At 38.7% G+C, this 26,547-nt stretch overlaps 1 long non-coding RNA gene and 1 other non-coding gene across 2 annotated transcripts; both read right to left on the bottom strand.

Moving 5' to 3' along the window:
* Positions 1 to 2,130: 2,130 nt before the first annotated feature.
* Positions 2,131 to 24,616, bottom strand: LOC123803669 (uncharacterized). The gene is made up of 5 exons (XR_015726853.1): positions 24,123 to 24,616; positions 11,016 to 11,176; positions 10,008 to 10,410; positions 5,182 to 5,437; positions 2,131 to 3,844 (listed from the first exon to the last, which is right to left on the bottom strand). It is a non-coding gene; the product is annotated as an uncharacterized LOC123803669 (long non-coding RNA).
* LOC123803718 (U6 spliceosomal RNA) lies at positions 4,229 to 4,332 on the bottom strand. Its single transcript, XR_006782957.2, has one exon. It is a non-coding gene; the product is annotated as a U6 spliceosomal RNA (small nuclear RNA).
* Positions 24,617 to 26,547: the final 1,931 nt, after the last annotated feature.

Here is a 26,547-nt window from a genome sequence, read left to right as displayed (position 1 = left end):
CAGCCTTGCTTGAAAATTTTTCCGCGGTACCCTCTTGCTTTTAAAAGCCCTCTGTGGCTTGACACCTGCTAACTCCATCCTCAGCACATCCTCCAGCCTATGAATGATGGTAATTTTCCAGGAACAGCGCACAACTTTAGCTTTTCCCTCTGATTATACTTTATTTGTATGATTTTGTTTTAGATCCTGATGGATTCTTAGCTAAACATTTATAATACACATGTTTAACATACCACAGTTATTATTATATTATATTCATGGCAGTTTAAAAACCATACGAAAATATGCTTCCATTTACCCCATCCTTGCCTTGGTGCCTACCTCGTCACCCGTTTTACTTCTACATATGTCATAAAACCCACAAATGTAATCTTATTTTCGCTGGAAGCAGTCAATCATCTTCTGAAGATACTTGAATATTAAGGGATAAAAGTCTTACATTTGTCTCTATATTTATCATTTTTCAGATTTCCATCTGCTATAGCTTCCTTGTGATTACAGCACTTCCTTGGACATTTGCAGTGCAGCTCCTGTTGGTAATGAATTCCTTCACCTTTTGTAGGTGAAAATAATAAGTGAATAAGGTGAAAAAGTATTTTACTTTTGCTTCTAAAATTTATTTCTGATGGGTAAATTGTAGATCGACAGTTAAAAATTTTTAATGCTTGGAAAAAGTTACTGTCTTCTTTTGTATTTTTTCTCTCTGACAAGTCTGCTGTAATTCTTATTCTTATTACAGAATAAGACTAATGTATCTTTTTTTCTTTCTGCTTTTTATATTTTCCTTTTTTCACTGGATTTAAGCAATTTGATTATGGTCTGACTTTGTATAGTTTTCATGATTCTTATACCTTGGGTTCACTGAATTTCTTAGATCTTTTGAGTTTGTACTATTCATCAAATTTGGGAAATTTTCAGCCAGAATTTTTTCACAAAAAATTTTAGCACTATCTCGATACAATGCACAGTAGTTAATCTACAAGAAAATCAAAGGTCGATGGGTAATGCTCATGAGTACAAGGCAATTAATTGGCACACATTGATGTAACAATGGGTGATTTATTATTATGAACTATAAATTGTGATTCCTAATGTCAGGGCTCAGGGATAAAACAGTGGCAGTGACTAAAGAAGGCACATAATCTATGCTGTATTCATTTGATATTAAAACGAATGTTCTTTCAGACCTACTTTTGAGGTCTGCTATATTGGTTTTAGAGTTTTCCTCCAACCTTCTGCACCCATTACAGAAGACTGGGAGTTTTTGTATCATGAGAAGGGGTTCCCTGGGACACACAACTTTCATTACTAAACTGGTCTAGTTCCAGACAAACCCGGATGATTTATTACCCTAGGGTCAACATGTAGAAACTCATTGTACTAAAATGTCTGTACTTTTCCTTTAGTTAAAGAAAAAAGCACATTACATAGATTGATGAAGAATAAGAAGACAAAGTTCCTGATCTCCAAACCAAGGTCAACTGTGATGAAAACAGTTTTAGTAAAGACCATGGAACTTCAGAAAACATAGAGAAGGAAGGGACGGAAAAAAATCTGGCACACAAGTATGAATAATTACTCTATGTCTGCCACTATAATTAGCAAAGAAAACGGAACATACTCTGTGAATTCCAGGAAGTGATCCTAGTAAGTTCCATGGAGAAATTTATTTTGACCATGTCTTAAAAGTTGTGAGATTGTGAATACAGGTCAAAAGGGTGACACTGTTCATGAGGAACAGATGGTTAGGTCATAAATTGTATGTGACGTGTATCCAACTGAGTATGAAGTTGGCTTTTTCATATTGACCCCAGGCTGTGATACCAGAGATGGCTGTAGATGAGAGCCAGGTGAGAAGAGGAAAGACAAAGAGGGCAGGAGGGAGGCATGGTTGTTTAATTATTTAAAAACCACCTTTTAAATGTACTGGGATATCAAAAAATTCATTTGATTTGCTTTATTGCAATATTTGCTTTATTGCAGTGGTCTGGAACCGAACCTGCAATATTTCTGAGGTATGCTTGTATTGTACTTTTGGCTTGTAACTCCACTTTTTATTTTCTATAGTATTTAAAAGAAAATGCATAAAAAGTAATAAATCTATATTAATAGGTTCACAATATATAAAATTTAATTTATAGCATAAATAACAAAGGAGAGGTAGAGCTAAAAAGAAATAGAGTTTTTGGATATGACTGAAAGTAAATTGGTATCAATTCAAAATAGATTGTTATAAATTTAGGATGTTTTATGTAACCCCCATGGTAACCACAAAAAAGTATCTATAAGATATATACCAAAGGAAGCCACAGGGGAATAAAAACACACAAATACAAAAAATTTACTAAATACAAAGAAAAGTAGTAATGAAGGAAGTGAGGTACAAAAACTACACGACATAGAAAAACAAATAACAAGATGGCAGAACTAAGTCCTATCTTATCAGCAATTACTTTATATGTAAATGGATTAAAATTCACAATCAAAAGGTAGAGATTGTCAAAATCGATTAAAAAAATGATCCAACTATATGCTGTCTACAAAAGACTCTCTTTAGATCTAAGGCACCATAATGTGTAAGTGAAAGGATGGGAAAAAGATATCCATGCAAATAGTAGCTAAAAGAGAGCAGGATGGCTATACTAATATCAGATAAAATGGACTTTAAGTCAAAAACTGTTCTAAGAGACAAAGAAGGACATTATATATTGATAAAAGGATCAATTCACCAAGAAGATATAACAATTATGCACATAGATGCAACAAACATATCTCCAAACTGTGTGAAACAAACATTGTTAGAATTGGAGACAGAAACAGACAGATCTACAAGAGTAGGGCACTTCAATACCCCACTTTCAATAATGTATGAAACAACCAGACAGGATGTCAATAAAGAAATAGAGGACTTGAACACCACCAAAGGACCAAATACACCTAACAGACATATAGAACATTCCTCCCAACAACAATATATTTTTCTTTGGTGCACATGGAACATTCTTCTGGATAGACTATATGTTAGGCCACAAAACAATTGTTAATAAATTTTAAAAGACTAAAATCGCACTAAGTATCTTTCTAATCACAGTGGAATGAAAATAAAAATAGCAGAGGGAAAACCAAAAAATTCACAAGTATGTGGAAATTAAACACCACACTTTTAGGCAACTAACAGGTCAAAGAAATTGCAGGGGATATTAGAAAATATTTGGAGACAAATGAAAACAAAAAAAAAACATGCTAAAATTTATAGAATACAATAAAAGCAGTATTAAAGAGACAATTTACAGGTGTGAACACTTATGTTAAAAAAGAAACATTTCAATTCAACAACCTAACTGTACACCTTAAAAAACTAGAAAAAGAAGAACAGCATAAACTCAAAGCCAGCAGAAAGAAGAAAATAACAAAGAGAGAGAAGAGAATGATGTAGTACATTTGGTAAGGCTGCCTAACAAGTACGGTACAGGAGCTCAGTATCATTCTCCTTTCTGTTGGAAACTCAACAATATGGGTTCCATTTTAAAACACTTCTCCAGGCAATGAGATATAATTATGAACACTAACCTGAAACAGAAAGAGCTGTCCCCTTTTTCTGGTTGAGCCTAGAGTTGAGGATGGAACAGAGGACAGTCTTTTTGAGTTCAGTTACCAGGACTGAAGGTTCATTGGAGAATAGGCTTTTCCCATTTGTGCTGTCATTTTCAGAAGGTGGTTTTAAATTATGTCCTTAGAGTTCTTCAGGTTGCCTCAGGCTCTGGGTACCACCCTGCAGCTTTACACACCGGATGGACTTTGGCATCACTGTTCTTGATGAGAACATATGAGGAATTTTCTATTCCTGTAAAATGAGAAGGGAATAAGCAGCTCAACTAAGAAATCAAGTGTTTTGATTCTAGTTTGAGTGTTTTGAATATGATGAACCAAACAGAAAGACTGTGATCTCCTGTACAATTTAGGGAGAAAACAATGATTTTATGAATAATTTTATCAAAATTAATGATTACCCCTCTAGGGAATCAAACATAGCAGAAAAAGACAAGAACCAGAAAATTTAAAGACCTGAAATAATTGAAAATTTTGGAGAAAATAAGATAATAACGGGAAGCTGAGTGTAAGAATTTATCGCAGTTTCAGAAGCACACTAAAAGCTGGTCGAATGACCCAGTTCTGATTAAAAGTCCTCACACTCTACCCACGGAGGTAAAATTGTCAAAGCAGAGCCCTAGAAAGTATGCACTTTACTTAATAGCATGTCATCCTTGTGCATGGGCCCTGCTAATCTCTGTATTTTCCCAATTTTAGTATATGTGCTGCCGAAGCTAGCACTGTACTTAATAGCAAATTTTACTAATAATTAGTGAGGGATACAAGCAAAAGCAAGCACAGATAGCAACATCTATCTCTGGAAAGGTCCAAACTATCATCTGTACCTCCAAAAAGATTTTTGCACTGGGATATATTTTGCTTTCAGGGGAAGAGATGAGTGCTCACTGTGTGTGTTGTACATGTGTCGTACGGCTTGCCCTAGGAAGCTGTTTAAGTTCAGAGCTTCTTCGTTTTTACATTCCACCAGTTACACAGGGAACTACCTGACCGACATCTGTTCTCTCAGTTGTGCCCCGGATCCATAAATTCCCGATTAGTTTAAAATAAACAATGCAAAAATTCTGCTAAAAACATTCTTAGAGGAGAACTTCTTTGGTTATCTTCCTACTTGTAAACTCCATGAGACTGTTTACATGGAGGAGAGAGTTACAGAGCTGTTGTTAATTCTCTTCTTTTTGCAGGGACCTGCATGAATCACAGCACAGAGAGTGGCAGGAAGTACTGAGAGTGAATTAGCATATGCCGGATCATCTTGTGCTCCCAGGCACTGTACTGTGCATTGTGAAATGTGGCTTCTCTTAAGTCACCTGGAGGAAGACAATGACACATTTCTGAGCATGCACTGGGCTCCAGTGAGAATGTTTCTGACCCTCACCTCTCTTAGCCATCCTCTGGGCTTATAATTCTTCAGAGTCTAGAACTTCTTTTTATATATTTTCCAGCTTCCCATCTCTGTCCAAGGGGAGGATCCATGGGGCATGCAATGCAAAGCAGGGAGCAAGGCCAAAGGCAGCAGGGAGGACAGATGGAATGAACATACTTAGAGTAAATTAGAAATAGAAATGGTACCTTGATCAGTTTGCACCTGATGAAGTTCAAGCATGTTTCAATATTTGCAGCACATCAGACTTCACTGAGGCAGAAGAGCATGAACAATGGAGGTGAATTTGAGGAAGGATTCAGAGATACGCAGATGTTCCGATGGCTCTTGAGATTCAAATTTCCAAACTTGGATTTCGTATATTATCTTCTCAATAGAACAAAACAGTAAGCTCAATCGTATACATAAATTTCACATAGTATAAAGTTGGCGATTAGTATTAGCCTAAAAAAGATGAAATATTCAATAATTAGACTTGAAACTTGAGACTACTAGATAGCCCTTGGGGGAAAAAGAAATTTTCACTTATATTACATACTTCACTGTAGAATAACTTCAAATAGATCAAAGATTTAAATGTTAAGATTAAATTAAAATGTATTTAAGAAGATTAAGAGTTATAAAAATCTTTGTGTGAGAAAGGCATTTAAAAGTCTAATGAAAAATGTACCCACAATTAAATACAATTATCAAAATAATTGTACAATTACCGAAAATGTATAATTAGCAATGTTTAAAAATAACCATAAAACAATAAAAATTGCAACTTACATCAAGTGAAAGCTATATTTCCCTACTATTAAGGTGCTCTTACATATTGATAGAAAGATAAACATATATGGAACTATTACTTTCCCTCTGTTTCATCAACAGTTACCCAGACTCTATGAGTGGCAACGCCATCACTCTAGTTAGATTGGGCCAAAGCCATCAAGTAATTATGAGCCTTCTTTTTCTCTTCTGTTCATTTCAGGAAATCCTATTTACTCAACACTCGAAATCTGAACAGCATATGTGCCTACTATTCTCAGTGTCTGTGTGGTGTTGTAACAGAGCCTGGGTAAGATGGAGTCAAAACTCTTGGTACTTGTTGAATCTAGTACAACTGGAAAGAGTATCAACTTGATATTTCCATAAAACATCTCCACGTTACCATATGTCAAGCTTCTTTTCCAGTTGCTAGAGCTGAGAAAATATTATTTTTTTAAGATTTATCTTTTTTTTAGAGAGAGAGAGTATGCGCATGTTCGAGTGTGAGCACAGAGGGGGCGGGGTAGAAGGAGAGGAAGAGACAGCTCTAAGCAGCCTCCACACTGAGTTCAGAGCCTTTGGCAGGGTACAGAGCCTGAGTTGGCTCCATCTCAGGACCCTGGGATCACCACCTGAGCAGAAACCAAGTCGGAGGCTCAACCCACGGGGCCACCCAGGTGCCCCCATTTTTGGGTTTGAATCCATGTTTATACCGCTCCAAACATTCAGCTGGACTGGCGTAAACCCAGTAATTATAATGAATATAACCTTGAGGACTATATGTCTAAATGATAACATCAACTTCACAATAACTAGAAACAAAAATTACTCCGTATTATGATTAATTTGGTTCTTGTTTATGAAGTAGATATTTTATCATGGAGCCCATGACACTTGGCTTAATTTTCCATGGGGATCTAACTTATGCATCAAATATCCTGTGATACTGTTCAGATTTTGAATGCAAAATCTGAGGGGATTCAGCATTAGAAAGAAAACTATTTGGGATAAAGAGAATAATTCAACTAGAATGAATCATCTATATATATACACACATAATTACAATGAGTTTGTAGGCATTTTAGATAAATGAATTTTAAATTTCTATCCTATGTAACTACTTTAAAAATATGAAGCAACACGTATCCAGAAAATTCCTCAAATGTAGAAGAAAGAGTTGTCAAGTAGGTCACTTACACTATTACTTAAATTTTTCCTGCCAGTCTTTAACCTTAAGCCACATGGCTTAAGTGAAGATTCTGAGAACTTTGATGTTTTTGTTTTTCAAAGCATTCAGCCCAGGGTCTTAATTATGGCAATGGCAACTTAAGAACTTATCTGGACTTTTCTCTGTCACTTGAATCAGATGCCAAAAATATATTGCTGCCAATGTCACAAGAGCCACCGTGCTCAGGCCAGAAATAGCAGATCTAATTCATGGACCTTTCTGGTCAGTAAGGGGTGTAGGTACCATGAACACAAAGAAGTCATCATACATATGAAGTAACCTGTTACGATTACTGAGTGATTTAGTCCTTACCCAATCGCTGCTAGCTTATCATAGAATCTACCTCGTTTCTCCCAATCTCAGCTGATGCTCACTGACTCTTACATTATCATCTCTAAGCTCCCAGGCCTACCCTTCCTCAAACAACCACATTTTCAGCTAAAGGCAATCCTAGGTCGTATGTTCTCTATCCCTACAAAATATGTATTAAATAACATTTAACAAGCTGAAGAGCTGCAGTTACTTAAACCTCTATTTTCCCATGCACAGAATCAAGAAATTTTTTACTCAAGTCATTCAGCAAATATTTACGGGATACCTACTCTGTGACAGACCTTGTTCTAAGCTTTTGGGACATTTCCAGGAACAGCAATGAGGCCAGAGTAGCTGGAGCTGTGGGATCAAGACTAGGGTGGTGGTTGGCACTCCTGTTACTTTCCTTCAAATAATACAAATCACTATTTGTGATCTTTCTAGTACAGATGAGATTCAATGGCAGTGCACGCGGAGCATCATGTTAAATATTACAATTTTCTTAAAGGCATATAATTTTATAAAATGCATCAATATATAAATTAACTCAAAGAAGATTAAAGCATATTATATATGGCCTACAAATGAAAAATTCTAATCATAAAACAAAAATAACTGAGTAAATAGGAGTGTGTGTAACATACTATATTATGTTAGGGCCCAGTGCAAAATGAATACATGGGGACCCTTGTTCAAAAATTTAAAAGAAAGAGGGGCGCCTGGGTGGCTCAGTCGTAAGCGTCTGCCTTCGGCTCAGGGTGTGATCCCGGTGTTCTGGGATCAAGCCCCACATCAGGCTCCTCCGCTACGAGCCTGCTTCTTCCTCTCCCATGCCCCCTGCTTGTGTTCCCTCTCTCGCTGGCTGTCTCTCTCCCTGTCAAATAAATAAATAAAATCTTAAAAAAAAAATTTAAAAGAAAGGACTACTAAGGATACTAAAATATAAAGATTTTACCTTTAAAAATATTATGTCACTTATAAAATATAATAGAGGTAATAGTGATATATAAGATAAATTTTAAAATTGTAAAAAATATTATTTTGGTGCCATAATTTATATAAAATAATGGAAAAAATACTGTATGATTGATCAGATATTTTTGGCTTGCCTTTATGCAAATTTATTTATTATGTCTTCAAAATTTATACTTCTAGTAACTTTATTATCAAATTGATATAATTGAAAGCAAAGTGAGTTGCTCTTGGCAAATCCAAGATTGCAACTAATTTTTGATAATTTTTAATTTTGAGAAGACTATTTCCATTGATGCAACTGTTACTGGAGCTGTTAAGAATATTTTATAGACTGTGACAACACTGGGACATATTTCTGATAAATTATCTTGATGTATACATTTTTTCCTTTTAATATTTGCTTTCTTTTTTTATTTAATAATATTTTTTTATTATATTATGTTAGCCACCATACAGTACATCCCTAGTTTTTGATGTAAAGTTCCATGATTCATTACTTGCGTATAACACCCAGTGCACCATGTAATACGTGCCCTCCTTAGTACCCATCACCAGCCTATCCCATTCCCCCACTCCCTGCCCCTCTGAAGCCCTCAGTTTGTTTCCCAGAGTCCATAGTCTCTCATGGTTCATTCCCCCTTCCTCTTTACCCCCCCTTTCTTCTTCCCTTTCTTCTTCTACTGATCTTCCTACTTCTTATGTTCCATAAATGAGTGAAACCATATGATAATTGTCTTTCTCTGCTTGACTTATTTCACTTAGCATTATCTCCTCCAGTGCCGTCCATGTTGCTGCAAATGTTGGGTAATCGTTCTTTCTGATGGCTGAGTAATATTCCATTGTATATATGGACCACAACTTCTTAATCCAGTCATCTGTTGAAGGGCATCTCGGCTCCTTCCACGATTTAGCTATTGTATAAATTATAGTACATTTACAGTTGATGAGTTTCACAACACTTCTTCTAAAAAGATTTAGCTCCTCATATAGCTCAGTTTCCTGTCTGAATTTAACTTTGAAGGTCATGCAATGGCAATTTAATGTTTCCTATAACATTTTCTGTAACTTGCGGAGGGTCATGCAAGAAACCAAAAATGCTTTCATGAAATAACGCAAAACACCTGTTTCTGCATTGTGTATGTTCCATTGAAAGGAAAAATTTATTTTCAAATTGTCTTTTGATAATTGGTTTATGCAAAGCTTCATGTAAAAGAACAATGGAGTTTTTTCTGTTGGACTGGGTGATTTTTACACGTAATTTGTATTTCTAAGCCTGTGGATATTTGCACTGACCCAGCAATTTTCAAATTTTCAGAGACTCTGAACTCTTTGAAGAATTCTAATAACTCCTTGATATGCTTTATTGCAATGTCCATGGGTATGCTGTTATTTTGTCATAATTTGCTGCCAAAGGTTATTGCTTGGGCATCTACAGCACCTGTTCTGGTGCTCAGGCCAAAGAGTTAATAATTACAGTCACTATAGGGGTGGGATCTGGGAGTGGGCAGCAAGCCAGCCAGGTCCCTGTGCTTGCTGCTCCATGCGGAGCCCCTCTTCTCTCCTGGGGCTGTACCCCCTGTTGTCACCACTATTGCTTTCACCACTAAGGCTCCCACCTTAGCGATCCCTGTGCACATACAGACACAGCTATGAAGCCAACTGCTTGGGGCCTGTGCCACTTGCCTTGTTTACTGGTTTCAATCGGCAACAATTATCGATGCCCATAGTCTGTGGGTTAGTTGGGCTTACCTGGGTAGTTCTTCTCTAAGTGGTGTGAACTGTGGTGAGAGTCATCTGAGGGTTCAGCTGGCTTGGAATGTTCAAGATGGTTCACTGGAGGTTCAGTTGATTGGGAATGTCCACGATGGTGGCAGTTGGGCCTTTGCTGAAGGCTGAAATTGCATGTGGGGCTATCATCTGGAGCACTTTGATTCTCCTGCATGTGGCTGCTCCAGCTGGCTCACTTAGGCTTCCTTAAAAGTGTTGTAGTTCAGGATAATCACACTCTTCTCTAGGGTGGCTGGATCCTCGGAGTACAAAAAGCTCTCAGCCCTTTTTTAAGGCTTAGGATAGGAGTTAGCACAAACTTACTTCTGCAGCATTTTACTATTTAAACAAGTCACAAGGCCAGCCTCAATTCAAGAGGAGGGGACTAAACGAGAGAAATACCAGAAGGAATTGTTCATTAATAGCCATCGAGGTAAGACATTACCACAGTCTCCCACCTTTCTCTTTCCAAATGGGAATGTTCATTGTGCTTATCCTGTCTCTGTTCTTTTACTGGCTCTTGGGTGTGGGGGCAGGTAACTTGTGGTTTTTAGTTCACAAGTCTCTGAATTAAGAGAGGTTACATCTGAACCCTACATAGAAACTAACAGGAGATTCTGGACTTTGAACCTTAGGGTGAAATGATAGAAAATTTCACCTCCTTTTGGGAGGGGGTGAGGATATTTTGCATGCTAAGTTAAAGGGGGTAAATACTTGTGACCAGAAAAGTGGACTACAGCAGATTGAATTATTTTTCAAAAATATCTTCTACCCTTTCCTATCAAACCCCTCAAATATGGGCATAGTAGTTAACTATTGCTGCATGACAAATTACCATAAACTCGTAGCTTAAAAAATACTTGTGTATTATGTTATAGATTTTGCAAATCAGGAGCCCAAGCACAATGTAACTGGGACTTTTGCTTCAGTGTATCTCACAGGCTCTAAAGAAGTTGTCAGCCAGGGCTGCGGTCTCATTTGAATGCTCACCTGGAAAAGGATATGCTTCCAAGCTCGTGCAGGTAATTGGCAGAATTCATTTTTCCCATGGATTTTTTTTTTTCCTTGTTGGTTGTCAGCTTAAGCCACCTTGTCACGTGGCGTTCTCTCCTTATGACTGCTCTCAACATGAACAGAACGTTCATCAAAATCTGCAAGGAAGAACATCCACTAGTGAGACATTTTCATCTTTTGTTACATAATAACAGAAGTGACACCCCGTCACCTTTGCCATAGTCTGTGGGTAAGAGGTAAGTCACAGGTCTTGTCCACATACGAAGGAGTTACACAGGGGGTGAAAATCAAGATGTTGGGTATAATTAAAGTCTACCTTAGAGTCTGTCTGCCACACCAGGCCATTCATGGAGGAAATTTTTGCACCATATATTTCAGACCTGAACATATAACCTAATTTAAGACAATGGAATGTGAGTAAAAGTGATATGAGCTTTAAGAGAATCATCGTGTGGTCTGCCACCTTCACTGCCTCTGTCCCCCACGAATAGCAATATTCCAGATAGTCATCAGCCTGCATCCCATTTGCCTCCCAAGTTGTCCTTCCATGTGGATTTCCTGCTTTCCAGCTCTTGTAACTCTTTTCCCCAAAGCCCTATATTTCTTATTTTTCCTCTCTTTTACACATACCAGACTCCCTTCTAATTTCTGAATCCCTTTCTCATTACTAGTCAACCCTTTCAAATATCTTCCCACTTTAGTCTCCGCATCTGAAGGTCCTGTCTTCTTGCACCATCATGTCGAGTGTATACCCCGGGGGGCTAAGCTGAGCTCTCTGGTCCACAGACTGGGCAAATGGCAGACAACAAGTCACAATGTCTGCCAGTCTGCTTCTCTCCTATCATAAAGTTGGGTCTACTCACAGATCTGTCTTATCCATTCCAACTCCTATTCTATCCCTTGGCTATATCCAATCCTGGCTTATCTATTCAAGAATAGAAACCACTGGGGCACCTGGGTGGCTCAGTTGGTTGAGCATCTAACTCTTGATTTCGGCTCAGGTCATGATCTCAGGTTGTGAGATCGAGCCCCACATTCAGCTCTGCCCTGGGCACGGAGCCTGCTTAAGATTGTCTCTACCTCTCCCTCCGCCCCAGCTCTAAAAAGAGAGAGAGAGAGAGAGAGAGAGAGAGGAAACCATTTTTGTAAATACAATTTCAATGGTTGTTTGCTGGAGGAGGCAGATTAGTGTGGTGGGACAGCCAATGATAAGCAGGGAACAGAGGAAACAAAGGGCCTGGGAGATGAGAAAAATGTAGATGAGAGACCAATGACTGATTTTAGGTATGGAGTGTCCTGTGCTTCACAAAAATCCCAGGAAAAAGAGCTATAAGGAGTAGGAGAAATACAGCTGCACACCATCTCTCTCTGTCTCTGTGTCTACAGTGCATATAGACATATAAAATAATATACATATAAATATATAGAAACATGAGAACATAAATTAGGAGGGGAGTAAATAGAGTTAAATTGTTCTAAGTATCTGGATTTGACTAGTAAGTGGTATCCATATTGACATATATTAGAGCTGAATAAATATAAATTATGTGTTCGTTTGTCTAGGGTAACCAGAAAAGGATTAGTAGAGGAATGCATAACTAACAAGCTAAAAGGAAGGAAAAATAGAATGTTAAAAAATATTCAGCCTATTCAAATGTATATAGAAATACAAATGTATAAGAAATGTATACAAAACAAAAACAGGAGAAATGGACAACATATTGTAAGATGTTACATGTACACCCAAATATATCAAAATCTAATTTATTGTTAGTAGACTACATATTTTGCAAAAAAGGCAAAGATTAATAAAGTGAGTTTTTAAACTATATGCTTCTATTAGACATACATTTTAAGATACAGAAATATTTAGGGCATAGGAATGAAGAAATGGGTATCATTCAAACACTAATAAAGAGAAAGCTGTCATATCACTCTATTTACACTGGACAAAATAGACTTCATTGACAGGGAGAGGAGGTTACTAGCAATAAAGAGGGAAAATTCACCAGAATATATAACAATTATTTCAATTTAAATATAAGCAACCAAGATATATTAGCATGTTTATCATCTATGTGAAATGGTGGAATGTACGTACTCTACATTCTTAAACTAAAGATATATAAAAGGCAAAATATTCTCCGTTATCAGAAAAGGATGTCTTTTTAACCTCAAGGTAAGAAATTATACTGTGAGCTCCCTTGTGTGCTTAGTTCCAAGATTCTCTGGTTCAATGATTCCGAGTTTCCATGGTTTTATCTCATGGAGAAGATAAAATCATGGAGATGATGTGACTGGAGAATCTTGTACCAGGTATTTTGGTCATACTGGTATAGGGCATGGCAGAGAAAAGGATGTGACTTAAAAGTAGCAAGCAGCACACCTAAAAGGTATGAGAGTGACCAAATTTAGGAAAAACAGAAATAAAAACCAGCACAAATGTTTGGTCCAAGCATTAGCACATTCTACTTTAAAGCTGAGTTAAAACAGCCCTTGGGAAGTTATTAGAGATGGCAAGTTTACCTGCTGCTGGACTTTTTTTTTTCTTTTCTTTTCTTTTCTTTCTTTCTTTTTTTTTTTGAGTATGGTTGACACCCAAGGTTACATAAGTCTCAGTTATACAGCACAGCTATTCAAGAGCTCTAGACATTATGCCATGCTCACCACAGGTGTAGCTCCCAGCTGTCCCCGTACGTCACTAGTACAGGACCACTGACGCCTATTGCCTATGCTGTGCCTTTTACTCCCATGACGGTAGTGATCTTATCTTGAATGAAGATGTCATTAATGAAGAATGTCAATAAAGATGGATGAGACAATCTGAAATTATGAAGACGGGAAAAACCATTGTCTTTTTTCGTAATGATACGTAATTCAAAGAACTTGCGATGCAAACTAATAAAAAGGGGACTATAAATGTGAAGACATAAGTCAGAATTGTACACGGGTAAAAATAGAAATATCTGCATAAAGATATTAGAACAAGATATTATAATCCCACCAGCTATTATTTCCAAATAATTCTGTTGCTTTTAACTGTAATTGTTAATATGAATAATCATTAATCACATTCTTTTATCATTTTCTAAGAGGTAAACGTCTTAGGGGGAACACTGAACTGTCCTTTAGAAATATGAAATAGTAGAGCCTTTCTATTATCCTTTCTCACTGGAATAATTTCCATTACTGGTGATACATTTAAAATTTTTGCTTTTGCTCTATTTATAATATGATTTCTGTTGTTTCTTGTTTCTTTCACTGACATATAATTAACACACAGTGAAGTGCAAAAATCTTGTGTACTCATTTGAGGCGCTAATATCTCACGTTGGAGTAATATATTTTTTCAAAATAGAACTATGATCAGAATATAAAATTGGTCTTCTCCAGTGTAATAGTCCTTCTCTAAACAACCATAAACTAAATAAATGTTCCTCACTAATAGTTTTCTTCATTCCCTTCCTGGAGGATTATTTCTTCTGGGCACTGGTCTTCTGTGTGAAGTTCCCAGGGGACAGAGACATGGAAAGCTGCAGGTACCCTTAGCCCCTGTTCTCTGCCTGGCCTGTGGCCCAGCTCCATATTCTCTGCTGAGGGGCCCTGTCTGCCTCCTGCAGGGGTCCATACACTGCACTCAAACAGGCCTGAACTGTGACATGCAAATTCATCAACAATTGGAACTTTCAGTTCCCATCTCAAGGGAGATGTGAATCAGGAATCAGAAAATTCAGAAGGCTCTTCTCCCACAGGCCCCTAGGAGTATTTCTAGCACTAGATGATAAGTCCATCCTCCTCCTGTAAGAGGAGCCTGAATCTAGAAAACTTCTTGGAGTTCTCTGCATGATGGTGCCTCTCCTCCTTCTTCATATCTACAATTGGCATCTGGGTTTACTTCCAGCACAAAAGGAATCTAGTCAAAGTACCCCCCACCCCGCCAAGTCCCACTTTCATGCAAAACTCACAGGTGTCTGCACTTGGCCCTATCTCTTTTACTTTTTTTTTTTTAAAGATTTTATTTATTTATTCGACAGAGATAGAGACAGCCAACGAGAGAGGGAACACAAGCAGGGGGAGTGGGAGAGGAAGAAGCAGGCTCATAGCGGAGGAGCCTGATGTGGGGCTCGATCCCATAACGCCCATAACGCCGGGATCACGCCCTGAGCCGAAGGCAGATGCTTAACTGCTGTGCCACCCAGGTGCCCCTCCCACTATTCTTAATCAATTATTGGAATGGAGAGATAACAGGAATGGGAATTGTCAGGAGAGATTAGAACATCATTTGTTCAGGAGAAGAGATTGGGTGGGCAAGGAGTATAGTGGAGACTAGGGTTTCTATACAAAGTTACAGACTACCTACCTAGATGTGATAAAGAGTTCCAGGGTAAACTTTCAAACTCTGCAATTCATGAGCCATGGATTGACTCATTGGTTCATGGAGTTCGGGGCACCTGGGGAAAACAGGCCTTCATTACTTGTTCAGCTGCTGCCTTCCCATTATAAGTGTGCCCACGCCAAGCCTCTCCCTGGTGTTAAGGCTGACATGGAGATAATGCTGAGCCTCTGAAAGCCTCTGATACAGATTCTACTCATGGAGCAGAATTCGACAGAACTGAGCATCCAAGTTATGGAAAATGTGAGTTTCTGTGTCCCTTTACAGTAGAGGACTACTGTCTGAAATATCCATTGAGGACCATAGGCAGTAAACCATTCCTTAAGTTTACACAGAAGAATCAGTAGAAAATATGTCTACTTTAAAAATGAGTAGCATGGAAGTGATCCGGAGATCAATTAATCAACTTAGAATGTCACTTTCCTCATTAATGAATGTCTGTCGCTTGCTTAGAATGAGGACTGTAAGAAATGACTCCCACTTGTCATTTCGTCCCCTGTCTTTCAGCATCACCTCAGTAGCAGGAAGAGAAACAAAGTAGAAGCTTTCAAAGCTAAGATTTTGCTATTTAACCCAGGCCTCCCCCAGGAATAATCTTTTTTTCTTCTCTGAGGCCTCAGGTCCACAATTGCTAGGATATCATTTCCTAAAGTTAGTCCTCAAAAAATACAGTCCTCTGAGAAAAGCCTATTGGATGTAAATCAGAATCTAGGACACTTCTAATCCCTTCTGTGTCCCTCCATGGGAATTCAACACTGATGAAGCTGGGCTGTGGGTTGTGCGCATGGGGTGGCCTTCTGAGTTGTAGCAGAAGTAACATACGTTGTTTTGAAGGCAACATTTTGGGAGCGGACTTTGTACGAGTTGTTAACTTCCCTAATATTCACTCATCCTTTGAGAGAGCATCTGACTTGGCAACCTCACAGAGATGTTGTGATAATCAGCTGGGACAATGTGCATGGTAGCACTTTGTAAATGACACTGCACAGCATCTAGGCTAGCCTTATTATTTTGTCATCGACCTTTTGACATTAAGTCCTGATTTCTGGGGCTCTCAGTGTTGATTTTTGAAGTAGTCTTTTCCCAGTTGAACATTTTACAAAGCCTCCTGTGATCTCTTGCTTCTTCCTTCAACTGATAAGCTATTTTCCTAACTTGAGAGCTTACCTGACAGGCACAAAAATGACACAAGACCAACTTTCTCTTTGGAAATGATGACTTGTCTCTTCCATTTTTCCATATGTCCCTCTTCCTGGCTTGTCTCTTGAAATTCCAGGACCCCATAGTAGCCCGGAGATGGCATGAAAAGAGAATGGAATGTGAAAGGAAGCCTTGGGTTGAGAGATAAAAGGGGTATCATGAAGTCAAGAATTTTGAGAAAGGTGACCTTTGCCAGGTCTGCTAGGCCAGCCCATCACCATTCTGCTCCTGGATATCTTCTTCATCTCTTGTCTCTTACAGGCACCTGTGCAAGCTCTCCTTTGAGGGAAACTTTCTAGAGAAGTTAGAACGAGATATATGCTCCAAGGAATATAATAGAGCAACCAAAGAAGCAGACATCCTGTGGTAAGAGGAGCTGGGGGAAAATATTGTTTGACTCTCTATCACCTTTGGGTTTCACTGAGTAGTCACTCACTCTGGCCTTCCATTTCCCACTGGATTGGACCACACTTTCTCTTCTGTTGTTTCCTCCATCAATACTGGGGTCCCTTCATCAGAGCTCCATTTAACACTGAAAGCAACATTGTTCCTACCATCTTCTTCCACATCACATCTTCCTTTTCCCCTTCTTCCTCTAGAGAACACTCAGATACTGGGCCCTATTTCCCAGCTAGACCCTTTTTGTCTTTAGAACTTAACTCCTGACTTTGACTCCAGACTTATGAATACACCTTTCCCTCTTCTGCCACCCATATTTCAAAGGCTGATTCCATAGCTGAGGCTACAAAAAGCCCCTTGGAGGAAACCCTCATGCAGATCGAGGAGAAGAAAGATTCAGTCCCTGGCCTGAATAGCTCCTTTCCTGCATGCTTACCTGTGGGTAAAAAAGGCCAGATGGCCACGAGGTTATTTCCCTAAAATTTCGCTCATAGGCTCATGGGCTCAGGCTGAGGAAGAGAGGAAATAGGACAAGAATCTTTTATTTGAGAGAAAAGACCCAGAGAATGCTAGGAGACCTTTGGTTGGAGAAGATCAAATAGGGAATGTAGGATTGGAGACCATCCACCCCAGGGAGGCCCTCCTCTACTCAGGGCAACCTGTTAGAGACGCCTAGGAACAAGTCATCCTACTACCCACCACAGGATCCACCAAAGAGTACTCAGAAAACAGGAATAAGTGTGTGTTCCAGTGGCTTCATCCACTGGACAGAAGAGACAAAAGAGCCATGCCACAAAACCAAAACACTGTTGGCTTCTGTGCAGAGTCCAGATCTACTAGAAATCAGAGCTGCTTCTCTGGTAAAGAGGATATTGAAACTGACATGGGCTTGATCCCAGGACCCCGAGATCATGACCTGAGCTGAAATCAACAGTCAGCTGTACAACCCATTAAGCCACCCCAGTGCCCCTCAAGTAGATTCTTAAGTTGCAGAGTACTCTACACAGTCACAGTCAGAATCAGAAGACCCATGAAGAATGTGAGGCTCCAGAAGGAGCAACTGTGTTTGATGCTCCTCAGGGACCCTGTACCAAGGACACCAAGTCCAACAGGCCCCCCCACTCCTGTCTCTGGGCGTGTGTGTTTCTAATGGTCAATCATAGAAGTAACTCCTCCATTCTCTGCTACCAGCGGAATTTCTCTCAAAGAAATGTTTCCATACAATTAGAGAAAATTAATTGGTTCTCTCATTACTACAATTCTCTGAAGAGGTGAGGCACAATTTCTCACAATCAGAGTACTCTCAAATATATTTGTTTCTTCTAAAAGGAGAATGGTATCTTTTGTCTCTGCTGCCTTTGGGTGAAGTTTAGAGTCTCCCAAGAACTGAGGCTTAGAGAAAAGAAGAGGTCTTTTTATCTCTTTTTGAGAGCTGGCTTTGACTTCTTGAAGGTGATGAAGGATAAGGAGGGCCAATGACAGTGGCATTACACCCTGCTGCCATCTTGAATTGCCCCTTCTATCTCCCTGAAAATATTCTATTAAAATTTTTTATTATAATATTGCCCTTACAGGGGCGCCTGGGTAGCGCAGTCGTTAAGCGTCTGCCTTCGGCTCAGGGCGTGATCCTGGCGTTGCGGGATCGAGTCCCACATCAGGCTCCTCCGCTGGGAGCCTGCTTCTTCCTCTCCCACTCCCCTGCTGTGTTCCCTCTCTCGCTGACTGTCTCTCCGTCACATAAATAAAAAAAAATCTTTAAATAATAATAATAATAATATTGCCCTTACAAAAACAAAAACATTCAGAGCTTTTAAAAAATGAGAAAAGCCATTAATACCATGCTCTAGGACCTGGACTTACCAGCACTTCCTGTTCCATAATTATTTGGAACTTTATAACACTACGGGTTAGAATGGTTGAGCTTACACAGGCATCATAGGGCCAAAATTTCCCACTGAGCCTCCATGATTATAGCAAGAGACAACAAACCTCACATATCACAAAAAAGGAGCTGGATTTTAGTAATCTTGGGGTTCTGAGTTTTGAAGAGTAAGAATTCTCTGTGACCTGGCATACTTTGGTAGAGAATCACTTCTACCTCCCCAAGACCCCCTTACATTCCTGATGGGGGCTAGGACAATGAGCACTGCTCCCCACTTAGCATGCCCTTAAAGAAAATATACAGCAGACCACCAACTTCCCTTTCCTCTCCCCATACAACAAGCTCTAAAGCAACAGAAACACAGAACCCCCAGCTGTGTTTTAATGAGTGGGAGACAGGAAGAAGCCAGAGCAGGGTTAAAGTCTTCGCAAACCTGAGAGTTGAAGGAGCATATATTTTTATCAGGCCTGGGAAAGGAATCTCCATATATCTTTAAGTAGCCCTCAGTTCACCCTCCAGCCAGTGGAAGAGAGCTGGATTCAAAGTGAGAGATAAAAATTGATGCATGTTCTGGGTCACCTCCCATCATGTTCCATCCAGCAGAAGACAGCCCCACTCTGAAAGTGTTTAAGAATGACTTTTCCAGAAAACAGTGGCTTTTTGAGTGTTAGAGAAACTGCCCCCGCCCCCAGTCTAGTGTATACAGAGCTGGATGAGCTTGAAGGTGACAGATATTTGGTGGTCATACTGAGGTGGATCATAGGATGAAGGTGACAAGGCCAAGGAACAAAGTAAGTGCTGCTTATGGATCTGCTGAGTCTGGGGCATTCACTGGTCTCAAAACAAGCTTTGAACTCAACAATGAACTCTCCCTGCTGAGGGGACATCTAGGGAAAGGAAATCCTACTTTGTCGTGCTTGACTTGATATCATTCCAGGGCAAAGGGGTCACACAGCCTTCAGCCACACAGCACCTACAGGAAATCAAGGGCAAGAGTGGCGAAGAGGTTGGTGAGTGAGTGGAAAAGGAGAAAAACCAGTGGAAAGAGGGAAAAATGACCTAGCTGGTGGGAAGGAATGGGAATGTTTTCATCATCACTAATAATCATGACACAGCCCACCTCACCAAACACCACACACACACACACACACACACACCCTGATCTATTTGTGAGTGCCTCGGATACCACTGAGTGCGCCTCAGAGCATGTCATCAACGTGTCACAGGAAGGTCGGGAATTTAGATATTTCACAAAGAAACAAGAATTTTCTCTCTCCCGGTTAGGTATAGAACTTCAAATTGCTAAGTGCTTCATTTCATTAGGTTCTAAATATATATTTAAATTTAACCCTTAATGTGATCATCACATTAAAATTATAAATATAAACAATTACACGATAGACTTTGACCTGGTAAGAAAAGTGTCTAGCAGCATGCACAATGACCGTGTTGTCACATCGACGGTAATACCTTCACGATGCCTGCTTCCAAACAGTGGAACCGAAAGGGAGCAGTGAAATGAGCACCAAGAGTGCCTGGGGCCAGGCCTGACCATGGTCAAATGATGTGGCTGCAGCTGGCCACGCCGGGAGAACAGCAGCCCTCCTTGGGGGCTCGAAGAGACAGCCTTTGCACATAGACGAGGCTGTAGCACGGTATTTTTCAAGTTCTTGCTCTGTATTCATTCCGACTCCGTGGTAGTGTCTGCCAGGCAGTCAGAGAAAAATGCCATCCGCTGCAGGGGCCTGCCCCGCCTTCCCTGCAGGGTGGAGGTACATTTCCCCGTGTATTTCTCATGGACTTTTACACCAGAAGACGACAAGCCATTCTCTGGGTCAATAACGTGCTTGGTGCTCCCATAAAGCTGCGGGCCGAGGCAGAGGCTCATGAGCTTGAGGTTCTCCCTAGGCCAAACTGCGGGGCTGCACAGAGGCCCATGGTCCCCATACTGGTGGCGGCGGTCTTACTGGACTGGCCTTGCCCCTCTGCTGTTGCTGTTGGGCTTGCTCTGGCTCCCCTTCCCCCCAGGGAGCCCCTCGCTGCCTCCTGGGTGATGCCAGGAATAGGTGAGCCTGCCCACCTTTATCAAGCGGTGTCATCTCCACTACTGCAGCCCCGGCCCTGACTTCTCCAGGGGTCGCATTCCTGAACTGTACCCAGAGAAGCTGCATTCACTCTCAGCCTGCTCAGCCTGGGAGGTAGGTTCTCCTCCGTGTCAAGCCTGTCATCGGATTCCCTTTCCTCAAAGCCCTGGCTGAAGGTAGGAGCACTCTTCCTAGATGTCAGGTGGTGGTCACAGATGGCTTCCAGCCCAAAACCACATGTCCTCCTTGTCTTCCTCTTCTTGCACCCTGAACAGACACTTCTGCCCACTGGCCGTGGGTTTCAAGCTTGTGGGTCTGTCTGTGCAGAGTGCTGGTCCAGTCCAGCCAACTCAGGGAGGTTTGAAATTCTGAAGATAGGGCACAGCCATAGCCTTTTTTGTTGTTATTTGGCTTGTTTTGTAATCATATATGATCCAAGAAACCTCTGCTACAAACCAGTGGAAAGGAGACTCTAAATTTACATGCTTAAGTGGAAATGCTAGAAAGGAGGAATTATGGAAATATCCCACAAATACAGATAATTAAAGCAGGTTTTCCAAATAATATTATTGATTTAGAACTATAGTTAATAACATGAAGATCCTTTTCCAAGAAACCAGAACCTCAGAACGTTATCAACTACGATTTAAAAATATAAAATAGGTTTCACCTCTATAGTCTGTTCTCTTACTGAAGTACTTTTCATTTCTAAAGCCAGATTTTTTAAAACATTTACAATATGATTTTTTGTTGTCTTGTTTGTTTCATTGTGGTATAAGCAACACAGTGAAGTGCAAAAAATTTTAGGGTGTTGTTAGATGAGTTTTAAGAAATGCATGCCCACATTAGAATACAGAACATTTTCATCAAACAAAAATTTTCCTTCACGTCCCTTCCCAGTTAATCCACTCACTTGGGGTAGCCACTGCTGTCACTTTTTTTTGTAATTCCGGTATGGTTGACATACAGTGTTATACTAGTTTCAGGCGTACAATTCTGATTTCTTAAACCATAGATTAACTTAGCCTATTTCAGGACCTCATATAAATGGGGTCATATATATCTTACTAACTTTAAACTAGCACCACGCTGTCTTCATAACTGTAACTCGCTGTAACTTTGTAACTTTACAGAAATTACTGAATATGCGTAGTAGGCTCTCCAAATTTATATTTCCTTTTCAAGAATTTTTTTGGCTATTTTAGGTTTTTCATATTTCCATATGAATTTTAGAATCAGCCTGTCAAATTCTACAAAAACTAACAAAAATTGCCTGCTAAGATTTTGATAGAGATTACGTCAAATGTATAGACCAATTTAGGGAAAATTGATATCTTGAGTCTTCTGCGCAACCAACCAGATACATTTTCCCATCTATTTGGTTCTTTCTCTTTCTCTCAGCAGTGTTGTACAATGTTCGGTATATAGATTTTACATATATTTTATTAGATATATCTACATTTCATATTTTAATGCTGTTATTTGTACTGTTTTTCAATTTCAGCTTCTGATTGTTGTTAGTATGTAGATGCATATTTGATTTTTGTATTTTGATCTCTCAAGGGAATTGTCCATTTCATCTAAGTTATCAAGTTTCCTGGCATTAAGATGTTCATAATATTTTCTTCTTATTATTTGGATGTCTGCAAAATCTGTAGTTATGTCATTTCTCTCACTTCTGATTCTGATTATTTGTCTTCTCTCCTTTATCTTGTTGAGACTGTGACTCACATCGATCTTCTCAGAAAGCCAGCTTTTACTCTCCTTTACAGATGATCCTTTAACAACATGGATTTGAACTGTGTGAGTCTCCTTATATACATATTTTTTCAATAAATGCAGCACAGCACTATAATTATATTTTCTGTTCCTTCGATTTTCTTAATAATATTTTCTTTTCCCTAACTTACTTTATTGGAAGAATACAGTATATAAACACATGTAACATACAAAATATGTGTTAAAATTATGTGTTAATTGACTGTTATCGGTAAGGCTTTCAGTCAACAGCAGGCTATTAGTAGTTGAGTTTTTGGGGAGTCAAAAGTTATATGCAGATTTTCAATTGCACAGGGGATTGGTACCCCTAACCCCCACAATGTTCAAGGGTCAACTGTATTTTTTCTTTTTTTTTCATTTGATATTTTCCTCTGAATGATTATTTCCTTTCTTCCGTTTACCATGGGTTTCATTTTTTTTTCCTTTTTCTAGTTTCTTAAGGGGGAAAGTGACTCATTGATTTATGGCCTTTCATCTTTTCCAATAAAGGTGTTTAGTGCCTTATATTTCCCCCTAAGTACTGCTGTAGAGGTATCCCACAAATTTAGATATGTTATATTTTCATTTTCATTCAGTTCATAATACTTTATTTCCCTTTTGATTTTTTTCTTCAAACAGTGGATTATTTAGAAGGATGCATTTAGTTTCCAATATTGGGGGATTGTCCAGATACTTTTGTTACTGATTTCTAACTTAATACTGTTCTGCTCAGAAAACACACTTTACCTTTTAAATTTATTGAGACTTGTTTTCCGACCCCTGAATATGACCTTCCTTGGTAAATGTTTTGCGTGCACTTAAAAAGTATTTTGTCTAATATTAATATAGTTCCTTCAGTTTAATTTTTAATTTGTATTAGCCTGGTATATCTTTTTTCATTCTTCTAACCTATTTGTGTCTTTATATTTAAAGTGTGTTTCTTATAGGCAGTATAAAGTTGGGCTGTGCCTTTTTATCCACTATGACAACCTATTCTTTAATTGGTGTTTAGATATTTTATATTTAATGTGATCATTTAGACTGTTAGATTAAGCCTATCATCTCAATTTTGTTTTCTAATTGTCCTATCTATTCTTTGTTATCTTTTCACTTTTTCTGCTTTCTGTTGGGTTAATTGTATATTTGTTGTGATTCCTTTTTATCTTTTTTTGGATTATTAGCTATAACTGGTTTTTTAAATTTTATTTTAGTGGTTTATTTAGCATTTCTACTATACACTTTTAGTTTGCCCCAATCTACCTGCAAGTAATATACCACTACATGTATAGTATGAGAGCCTTACAATATATTCATTATCATGAAAAAAGATATACCATATGGTCTCTCCAATGACTGGCTTGGCCTACCTTTCTTTCACAGGTATAATTATGGATGGTGTGGCCTTCCTCAGACAGCCATATCCAGGAGCTCACCAAGGATTTCCTTAGATAAGGAATCCCAAAGCAATATGAGACATTAGATCAGGCTTCCTCTTGGTCACCTCAATAAAATCCAGAGCCAGCGTCTGCTGGTAATTTTTTGGCACCACCTGCAACAAAAAGAGTATCATTAATCAGGCCATACCTCCCAAGGGACTATATTTCTAGATGGTCCGGTCTTAGGAGGCCAAGCTTAGGCAGTTCACTGAATATGTAGTATCAATGGCCTCCCCAATGTTCTTTATACACTGATTCTCTTAGCTTATATGAAAATCTAGCCCAATTTCCATGTCAATGTGTTTCCAACCAGCTCTCATTGCCAGGACGTTGGATAGGTCCTTTTGAACACCCAAACTTAAGGATTAAGGTAAAATTTTTAATTGTTTAAAATAGTGATTTTAAAAAGTTTTTTTAGTGCAGATTTTTTTGTCAAAAATGAAGGTTGACAAAATAGAAAGCAACTTATATGCTGTCTTTGCGCAGGCATCACAAATCATGAACTAGCTCAAAGAACAGTTTAGAAGGGAGAGCAAAGCAGGAGGGGCAGCACAACACAGTGGTTTTAAGTGTGGACTCTGAAATCAGAATACCTGGGCTTGAGTTGTGATTTCTGATGAATGAAAACTAAGTAGCTCTTTTGTTTGTTTGTTGGATATTTTTATTTTCTTTTAGGTATAAAGGAAAGGAGTTAAAAAGTTTTTTTGTTTTGATGATAGAAAAATGTCTGCTTCAAAACAGCTCTCCTGCTTTAAAATATTGATATCAGCCTTTGTACGAAGGTGCTGTTTTATTTAGTCTGGTGAAAAGATTCCAAGAAGTTCTGGTGACATGCCATGCATCGATGTGGTGAAGAGATAAGTCACGATGGGTCTGCAGTCTATTACCAACAAAGTTATGAAACTCCTGGTGGTCTGAAAGAGGTATAGTCCTTTAGGAAACTAGAGAAGATTCCAGATAACCATCTCAAGGATTACCTGAGATCTCTCACAAATCCAGATTTGCACGAGTTAAGTGCTGAGTAAGTGCTGACCAGTAACTGAATGAATTCCTAGAGAATTCCGTGATCTTTCAGTCTCATTAACTCAGAAATAATATTTCCCTGTGGCAGGAAAGTATCAGAACCTCTTTAATCCATTTAAAGCATAAGTCATTAGAATGTAGAGTCCTCAATTTGCATTACAATATGATAGACGACAGGAGGTTCTCATTAAGATGATTAAATGGGTTCTTCTGGGGCTATTGCAAATAAGGACTTAAACATCAAGTCTTTCGCTGGCACAAAAGGAAGATGAAATTCCTAGTTATAACTACAGGAATAGAAAAGATGTCGACATAGGCTATGTCTGATGGGTAAACATTATGATATAGAGCTGGCAATGAGAAAACAAAAAATGACATCTAGAATATGAAATTAAGAATCAATGTGGGGAAGTGTGTCAATGATTCATCTGCAAAGATGACTTAAAAAGAGAATTTTATGGGGAGCAAGAAGGGGGAGTTTGAGTTTTCACAGACCATCTAATATATGACTAGACTTCCTTGAATACTTATCTTGTTTGCATTTTTAGCTTGTTAATGCAATTATTTTTAACTTGGTTGAATTTTTATAGCCATTGAGATGGAAAATATTATAACTAAGTTATCAACATAAGAATAGATTTTGTTCATCTGTTATGTTTTTGTTCATTTATTGTTAAAGTGATATTAGTATTGAAAACTTGAAATGTTTAAGCATACTATATGATAAAATAATTAAGTAATTCTGCTAATGTGTTTGGGAACCATTATTTTCAGTGAGATGAAGGAAATACTAGTAAAATATCAGGGTTTATGAAAAATGTGAATAGATCAGTATAAACTCATAATTTAAAACAGTATGTTCTGATTCCTTGCCATGTCCACTGAAGGTGGTCAAGACTCAATGATACCCGTTGCTTATGAGCACCTGAAGCAGCCAGATTGGGGTTTTCAAACACCATTGCCCACTAAGAGAAACCAGTGCTCTTTGGAGGAATGGCTGACTCCAGGTCTGACAGAGGCAATATACAGGATGAATCTGAAGAATTGTAACTATGGCATTTTCTTAACAGTGTATTTCAAGGAATGCAAGTTATCATTATAATGAACTCTAGTTTATCAATTTTAATTTAATGCTGTGTTTTTATGTGTCTTGCCTGAAAAACCTTTGTGCAACAAAAATCAGTTATCTTCTGTTTCCTTCTAGAACTTTATAGTTGCTACTTTTACATGTATGTGCTTGACCTATTTCAAGTTGACTTTTGTATATGGTGTGAACTATGGATCAAAGTTCTTTTTATGTTTTTTTGTTTGTTTTGCATAGGGATTTCCAATT

Source organism: Ursus americanus, chromosome 15 (genome assembly GCF_024610735.1).
Source record: "Ursus americanus isolate L20-20 chromosome 15, mUrsAme1.1.p, whole genome shotgun sequence".
NCBI classification, from domain to species: domain Eukaryota; kingdom Metazoa; phylum Chordata; class Mammalia; order Carnivora; family Ursidae; genus Ursus; species Ursus americanus.
Note: the sequence above shows the minus strand (reverse complement) of the source record. Positions and strands in the feature narration are given on the sequence as shown.